Source organism: Stegodyphus dumicola, chromosome X1 (genome assembly GCF_044657685.1).
Source record: "Stegodyphus dumicola isolate Sdum_Otavi_A_Nest chromosome X1, ASM4465768v1".
Classification (NCBI taxonomy): Eukaryota; Metazoa; Arthropoda; class Arachnida; order Araneae; family Eresidae; genus Stegodyphus; species Stegodyphus dumicola.
Window position 1 is genome coordinate 157,902,949 of NC_140780.1, and position 9,123 is coordinate 157,912,071.

Here is a 9,123-nt window from a genome sequence, read left to right on the forward strand (position 1 = left end):
AATATTAAATGTTTTCAATTAGATATATGATGAATTAAATGCATTTTAAATCAATCAGATTAAAACGTAAAAAAAAAAAAAAAAAAAAAAAATAAACATTGTTAAGAACTGTTTGTATTGCTTTTAAATAGCTTGGCTTGTTAATCGATAAGAGATTAGATTTTAATATGTTAAATTTTGCCAAATGACAAGACTTGAATGAAAAGCGAAGCAAGTTTACGATTGACGATATGAAGTCACATTTTGAGACTAATAGCCCTTTTGGACTAAAAAAAAAAGTTCTGAAAATAATTTGCACTTGTGCTTATGCAAATTTCAGTAAAATGAAATTTACCAGTTGAAATCAGCACCAAATTAAACTTCGTAAATTTCTAGCACATGTTAAAAATTATCTCATCCAGAATTTTATTACTAACCATTCATTTCAGAGCAAAATAACACAGTAATTGCCATTTATATGACAATCAATATCAAAAATTTAAATCTGCATTTTACGCAACACAGAAAAACTCCAAAAGATCTATTGTTTACCATGCAATTAAGGCATTTTATTCTGCAATCAGCTCTACCAATTATTAATACTTCTAAGTATATTCAGTTTATTCTTTCTGTTTAATATACGCTGTGTAAAATTTTCCATAAATTTATTAATTTTATTTTGAGGTGAGCTGTTGTTCAACTCTCAGTGTCAACGAAAATGTTTAGTTCATTTTTTATTCGGTCTCAAAAGAGAAATCAGAATACGTGGATTTATGTACGTGTTATAAATACGCGTATTTATGAATCAAAACACATGAGAAATCAGAGTGAGAAAAGCACTACTACCTTAATCTGTGATTATATATAACAAATGCAGTGAATTTATAGTTAACAAATAGTGAAAATATTTATATTTCTGAAATATTTCATGTATAACATTTTAAGTTTCGCATATGTGCACAGTTTGAGAATTTTTTATATATACCAATTTTTTTTAAATGTCTAAAAATTTTTGTATTTTCAAGGAAAGCTTATTCTTTCACCTTTAGTATATAAGTAATGGTGTAACAAATCCCTTAACATAAACTGTTGGACTAACTGTGACAACAAGGCTGCCCTCTGGTGAGTAGCCAGAGAAGTACTTCAGTAAAAGCCAAGGCTCCCACTAGATAGGTTGTACCAGACTGTTGCTCTGTAATTTTTCTTAAAGTTAAATGTAATGTCCGTGTGTAACCTTAAAAACCTTAAACCTGTTAATAAATATTTGTTACACTATACCGGACTCTTCTATGACCCTATCTAAAATGACCCTTTTACAATGGTAATTTACCAGATAAAATTACTTAATAGGCAATACAGAAAAATATCTAACCACTTACCTTTGTGACTTCATCCGCAGAGAGACTAAAAAAGTAGTTCAGCTAAATCTGTTATAATAAATATTTATAATAATGCTAAATCCTGCAATAACTATTAATATGACAAATTTTGTAAACCTATATATTTGGATGAAAAATAAACACTTTCAGAAATTTATGGCAATATATTATGATTAACAGAGGAAAAACACTTTTCAAAATTCAAAATAGTTTTTATTAATCCAATTTATGACATTTTCTTTTAATTCCTGAAAAATAATCTTAGATCCACGTAAAAAAAAATATGTATGCTTATGTATATAAGAACTCTTGATAAACTGGATCTCTGCTATTGCCTTTCACAGCACCTAAAATAAAAAACACTCACAATTACTATATGTGAATATAATTTATAATTAAATTTAAACAAATGAATATTAGAATGCAAATTAAAGGAAGCATTTAAAATATTTTAACATTTAGTACCTATAAACAGAGTAGCAATTATTTGATTATTCGATTATAGTAAAATAAATATGGGGGATGCCTTTTAAAATTTTTTATGTCAGAAACTAAACTCAAACCACCAGCTGAACATATGAGCAGTTTTATCAATCAGCCACTGGATACCGAATCAACATATAAAGTTGCCAAGATAAAGAGAGAAACAAAATTATGATAATCACATCTTACCTAATCATAAAACTACTTTAAATTTAATGTGTAGGCAAGTCCAAAAAGAATGAGAATGAATTTATTTTGTAACATAAAGTTATCTTGCAGGAGCAAAAAAAACTTGTCTCATGAGATTGGCAAGTAAAAAATAATTAACTGCATCTGGTAACATTTATCTGATAACACATAAGTGATTGTTAACCATGTGCAGAAAATAAAATCTGATCATGATAAGAATCATGATCAGATTTTATTTTCTGCACAGATTAGATTTTATTCATTTTAAACTTTTGAATTTAACTGCAGAAATGTACCAAAGAAGTATATATTTTATGTTGTAACAGTAGTAAATGAAGATGTGGCTAATCTTTGCTGTATGGTACACCTTGGTTTCTGTCTGAAAAAAATCGCAAAGTGGTATTAGTTGTTCATGAAATCTGGAAGCCCCCATTGTGTGAAATAAGTTTTTTGGTAACCCTAATGTTGATAATGTTAGCGAAAGTATCTTTGGGAGGGAAATTAAGTTTTTGTCAATAAAAAAGGGTTATTTCCGCAAATATTGTCAATGTGTCGTGATAAATTTAGTTTTGGGCTCTTTTCTTGTAATAGTAACTCTTTTGTATGGACCCAGGTTTTTGGTTATTACCATCCTTTTCAATTGCAGTGTTTGGTTTCATGTAAGTGGTATGGTCTTGTATTTTGAACTTGCTATTATTTTGGTGTGGGTACCATCATTTGAGTATGTCTGAAGTGACTAAGAGACGAAAACTTTAATTGAATTGCTTACCTGGAGGATGGAAGAAATGGTTGTGGGAAGCCTAAACGTATGCATTTGAAAAAAAGTATGTTAAAAAATGACGTTTCATTTATTTATTCGTCTCTGTGTGTTAATTTTTGTTAAAAGATTTGTTGTTTAATGTTTTTATGTTAGGAAATATGTATTTTTTGTAACTTATTCTGCTCTGTTTGTGCATTTTTGGTTGTCTCTGTGTTTTAAGACAGAGGAGAATTTTTTCTGATTAACATGATAGTTTTAACTTTCTGATTTTCTTAAAGTGAAAATAGATCGATGTGTACATGGACAAAGTTAAGGCAGTGCACAATGCCTAGTTTGTGCAGTTCTCTGTTTTTTTTTTTTTTTTAAAAGTTAAAATAGGTCGATGTGTACATGGACACCAAGTTTGTGTACGTCTTTGACTTCTTATTTTGGTTTTGTGTAGCGCCCCTCTTGAAATTGGTGCCGATCCTCCCAGGTGACGATCTTGGTATCAAAAAAGAAACAATTCGCCAAGGGTTACCGTAGAGTAAATTTTTACCAAAGATGTTCTACCATAATCACCATTTCAGTGGTTTAAACACTAGTGGAGCAGTATGCAGAGATGAAGATCTGAGTTTTGGGTACTTTTCCGTTTCGCCGGCGCAAATCTCGCCAAGCAGACTTTATTGGCAACAACATACAGTATGCACATAAAAAATATTAAAAAAGAATGTTAGTTCTAAGAATTCTTTTTTTGAAGGCATAAACATTTTAATATCGCTTACAATTTTATAAAAAGCCAATAAATAAAGGCAATAAATTTGCAAAAAGACATTAAATTAAGAATTTACTATGGTTCAACATCCTGATTCGCCGGTTCATATCACGTGACCCCAAGCGATCTCATCTCACGTAAACTACTCTACAAAAATCTAATGCTCTCAGTAATTATCTACATTAATTTGAAGTTAAATCTTAACTTGGAACACAAGTTTAAATGCAAGAAATATTTCAGTTCGTACGAATAACTTACTCAGAAATTATGTAAAAATGCAGTACTTTACTTCGCTAATGCATTCTCATTAGAGTCGAGGAATTTAACCTTTGACTTTACCTTTTCTATATTTTCGGCTTCGGGCAAGCGCTGTGATTGCATCCTAACTGACTTAATTACCGAAAATGGCCTTAGACATAAAACTGAACTATCTGATAAAAATTCTATGTAATTATATGCCAGTAATGAAAGAAACAATCAATCTGATAAGAAAAAGCTGTGACTTGTTTTGAAAATGAGCCGTAAAAGGTTACCAGCGAGAATATTCCGTTTGGCATCGGTTGTACCATTATTGGCGACTTTATCGCGTGCGCCGGCAAAACGGAAAAGTACCGAGTTTTGTTTACACAGCATGATGGTTTAGGCACTCCAGCTATTACAGTGAACAAGATTAAAATAAACATAGCCACAACAATTGTCTATAAATATTGATGTATAACACTGCATGAACTAATAGATTTCTTATATTAGTATATAGAGAATCCTTAGTCGAAGTGAAAATGAGAAGACTGTGCATGCATTTCCTTTAATTGAAACATGGGTTTGACCATACAAATCTCAGTCTTACGGGACCTGCCACACTATGCAGATAGACAGCAAATAGTGCTCATGCTGTTTTTTTTTCTTAGAGCTATGAAATAAATATACTTCTACATTTTAATTTTTTCTTTTCTTGTTTCACATTTGGATTACCTATCAAAAAGTAAGGAATTTTGATATTATTACAATATCGGAGTTAAAATAACAATTATTGGACATGTTGAAGTAATGAAAATTTTAAATTAGGTTAAAAAGTAACCCTTAATGTGGCATATTTTTGAATTAAACTCTATCGACTTTAAAAACAACAAAACATCCCTCTTTATTAGGGAATTTAATAAACTAATTTTAAATACAGAGCTATGTATGAATTCTTTCCCTTCCATGTTATAATAACTGAAACAAAAGTACACTGATACAGTCAAAATTCCTAAATGCAAGTACATAAAATTTACTTTAGCAATTTTAAGAGATGAGACAGACTGAACACAAGAATAAATTTCTATCAAAGAATAATTTATTAAATTTGGCCCGTTCCATAGTAAACTTTAACCATTAGATTACATTATTACACCATGTCATCAATTTGAAAAGCAAGTCATATGCCAGACCTTGATTGCAAAAGAAATACAGAGAATAATATATAGATTACTGAAAAATGATCTATACCAGTGTTTATAGATATGATTAAATGTAACAGAAAATTTACTGTCACAACCACATTTTTAAGTGAAATGTATAATTTTAACATTTTATAATATTTAAGATATGGCATTAAATGCAAAACTATGTGCATGGACATAAGTTAGTAAATTAAAAAAAATAATAATAATTAAAGAATGAATGTCATGAAAAATTTCAAAACAAGCAGAATTTAATTTAGAACGCTTTTAGACACTTATGATAAATAAATTTGAGACTTCTTCACCCAAAATTAAATTATAATTAACTAAAACCAGTGTGACTGACCTTCTACAAAATCCTTCAGCTGCAATTTTTTCAAGCTTGAAAACCAAATTCTTCTGGTAATAACAACTTCACCAGTTGAAATCCCTACAGAAAGTTTGATAACACAATAATAGAATTAATACAAGAGAAAAATTAATACAAAATTATTAGAAAAATTAAGACAAAATTATAGAACATCATTTAAACTTAACATTATTACAAATTTTGGTGCTTTCTGACTATCTGCAAAGCTGTGAAATTGGCAAAATGTTTGGTTAGATTCTGGTTCATATCTACTGCTCTGTTCACAAGTAGTAATTCAAATAAGCACTTTATAAGAAACAAGAAATTTTAGGATGCACACACACAAAAATATATATATTGGGTCAATATTCACATATTTTTCATCCAACGGAATACTATTCGGAAATAAAGATTAAATATAAAGCATGTAAATACATGTGTGTGGTATGCATATTCATAATTTGCTGTTATCGTGTACATACTCTTGCAGTTTTAGCATAAGTTGAAGCTGTGAGGGCAGATGATCAGAAAGTATCAGAATTTTTCATGTATAAGAAAAAAAATGCCCTGACAATAAACAATGACAATAGTATCTCAATTGTTTAGCACTGACATTTACATAGTGCATTAGAAATATATAGTAATATATGTATAATAAAAAGATAATTGCATACTACTAAATCATTTTTTTAAATGACAAACTTATAACAATTCTTTCACATATAATTAAACAGAATTCTTTCACATGAACATCCAAAATCCATTCTTAACTAAAAAATAAATAAAAAAAAACATGTAAATTTGTTATGAAGCCCATCATTTCCAAAATGTCCATTTCTGAAAGTTCCCAGCCTTTCTCAGTATATTATTAAATTACTAAACTAAGCATCAATGATTGTCATGTTCGCTAATGTGACAATATCTTTCACACTTCTTTGTTACAAGTAACAAGTAAGCTTTGATAAATCTTTAACTGATACATGCTGCAGTTGTCTAAAATTTGTACAAATAATAAAATTAAATGAGCTTTATAATATACTCAAAGAAATAATTTTGCATGAAAATTTGTATGTTATGTAGCAGAATATTGGCCTGATTAATGATTCAGGAAATAATTCAAATTTCAGCTTGTGTTAAAATAAAAACTATAACACAAAGATAAGCAAATTTCCTTATGAACAATGCATATTAACAATATTCAATCACTGGCGATCACACAGTACTGATTGCTTCAATAGACATTACTGTAATTGTGTTATTTAAAAGACTAATATTTTAATTATTTTCTTAATTAAAACATTAGTCTTTTTCTCTTCCTCTTTCTAATACCAAAAGAAAACCCAGATAAGAAATATAAAAATATCAATAAAAATAAATTATATTACTGAATGACACTTTACATTATTTACACTTATGCATATATTATTTTATTATAAATTATTTCAAAATAAAAGAAGAGAAGAAGGAGAAACTTTATTATTGGCATTTCTAAAATAATATAAACATTAATAATTTAGTACTGTTTGTTATTTCAGGCAAAAAGAATTCCCTTTTCTGGATAGCATTTATATTTCCATCTCACCTTCAATAAAACATTAAAAAAAATGCATATAATTTAAACACTAGTTTATTTTATTTAACAGACAGATTATGTCAACTAAAAAAAAAAAAAACCTATCAGTAAAACTCGGTAGAAATAATTCTGAATGTTAGACAACTTGCAATATTCAACAAAAATTATCAATACTTTTATTATAATGACAATACTACAATAACATGGACATAAAATTAAACTGCATATAACTATGAAATAAGCCAGCATATAATAATAGTGCATTAGTTTCTAAAACAATGGGCTGGATGAAAAAATACATGTATTATGGTAGCTATTCATATTCTTCAGCTTTCCTAATATTCTCATGTTCACTTTACACAACTAAAGTATCTAAAATACAATAAAAATGCAAACAATATTTATGAGAAAATGTTAAAAGCAATCATAAGCATTTGATTGAATGACCATATTTTGTCTTCCTGCAAGTCGAATCTTAAAATGATATGCAGTTTGAAAAATGCTTAATCCCTTTATAAAATATTCAAAAAAGATTAAAAAAAGGTACTGTTCTGTTATCAGGACCGGGTTCAGAAATGTATTTATGTATGCTTGTATATTTGTAAATGTATGTGTGTGTGTATACATATGCACATACTTACAAACCCAGGTTCATACATTTCGGAATCCGGTCCCGATAACAGAACAGTATCCCCCAAAAAAACTTAAAACTTCCAATTCTCCATGTTTTAAAATTGAATTACAAACTAGATTAAGATAATGTTTCAACCATACATATTTTGAAACAATGCAAACTCTTATTTTTATACAATCGTTCAAACTATTTAATATAAATTTATTGCTGCAATAAAATAATAATCTGATCACACATAATATTTTGAAACTGAATGCATAAACTGAACTAAAAAGAATTCAGTCATAAACATTTGGATAGCAGAACAAATCAGATATTTGAAGACAGCCATTGAGATATACACGTAATTCACGACAGAACGGTAACAATTCATAAAGCTGTGATAGCTAACACATTTAAGTGTCAAAATAACATAAATCGAAAAGCAAAAAAGTAAACATACAAGTATTGCAAATGAACTTACCTTTCATGCAACAAAAAATATCCATAGAAAAAGTAAACCTCATGGCGCAGCCATCTTGGATTTCGTTTCAAATCAGACGGACGTTTACGGATTTGCGGAAGAATACAAGGAACTAGTAGTTTGCCGGATACAATGTGCAATGACGCGAAAGAATATAGTTCTGCAGAACTTCCTACATTATTCCGTAATAAACAGTACTATGTCATATTTTTTCTTTATCTCATTAATTAATTAATAGGGAAATAGTTAAGTAATGCTGAATTAATTTTCAATGAAATGTAAAATTTTGCATGTATGTGACGACCACCTTCTGTCCAATATATTTCTGAGAATATAAACATATTTTGGAATCTGAGAGTATTAGTAAATAAATGTATAGAATATCGCCTCTCAAACGACCACTCCTGAAAGTGACCAATAGTTCTGAGATTATAAATAAATATTAATATTAAGCATTATTTCTATAAGACGGCCATCTCTATATAAGACCAAAGTATCTAGAATCTTGGATAGTCATCAGAGAATTATTTTTACTACGAAATTATCGCACGACTGTAATTTAATATCAATAACAGATCGCGCGACTGAAAAACATTTTCTGTCCTGTAATTAGGGGGAAAAATTTCCTTATGAGGTATTTCTCCCGCTTTCCTAGCGTGCCTTCGTGGTGTAATGGTTCTGCACGCTGGGCCGGTATTTCAGAGGTCCATGGTTCGATTCCCGGCGAAGGCGGTTGCTAATTTTTCATCTCTACGGCTTCCCAAAAAAATCCTAATGTCTCTACAGTGGCGCCCGAACTAAAAAGGTGTTGGATGAGGTATATCCACACCTAGGATTTAGTGATTGGGTACCCTTAAAAAAAGTCGCCCTTTAAAAAGGCTAGTAATATAAGGTATTTCTCCCGCTTTCCTAGCGTGTATTCGTGGTGTAGTGGTTCTGCACACTGGGCCAGTATTCCAGAGGTCCGTCGTTCGATTCTTGGCGAAGGCAGTTGCTAATTTTTCATCTTTCCTGCTTCCAAAAAAATACCTAATGTCTCTATACCCAAATTTAAAAAAAAATCGTTTCAGAATTAATATATATATATATATATATATAATTTTACCTATACTTATAGT

At 29.5% G+C, this 9,123-nt stretch overlaps 1 long non-coding RNA gene across 1 annotated transcript; it reads right to left on the reverse strand.

Moving 5' to 3' along the window:
• Positions 1–1,557: 1,557 nt before the first annotated feature.
• On the reverse strand, positions 1,558–8,095 carry LOC146993342 (uncharacterized). The gene is made up of 3 exons (XR_015038672.1): positions 8,006–8,095; positions 5,333–5,416; positions 1,558–1,705 (listed from the first exon to the last, which is right to left on the reverse strand). It is a non-coding gene; the product is annotated as an uncharacterized LOC146993342 (long non-coding RNA).
• Positions 8,096–9,123: the final 1,028 nt, after the last annotated feature.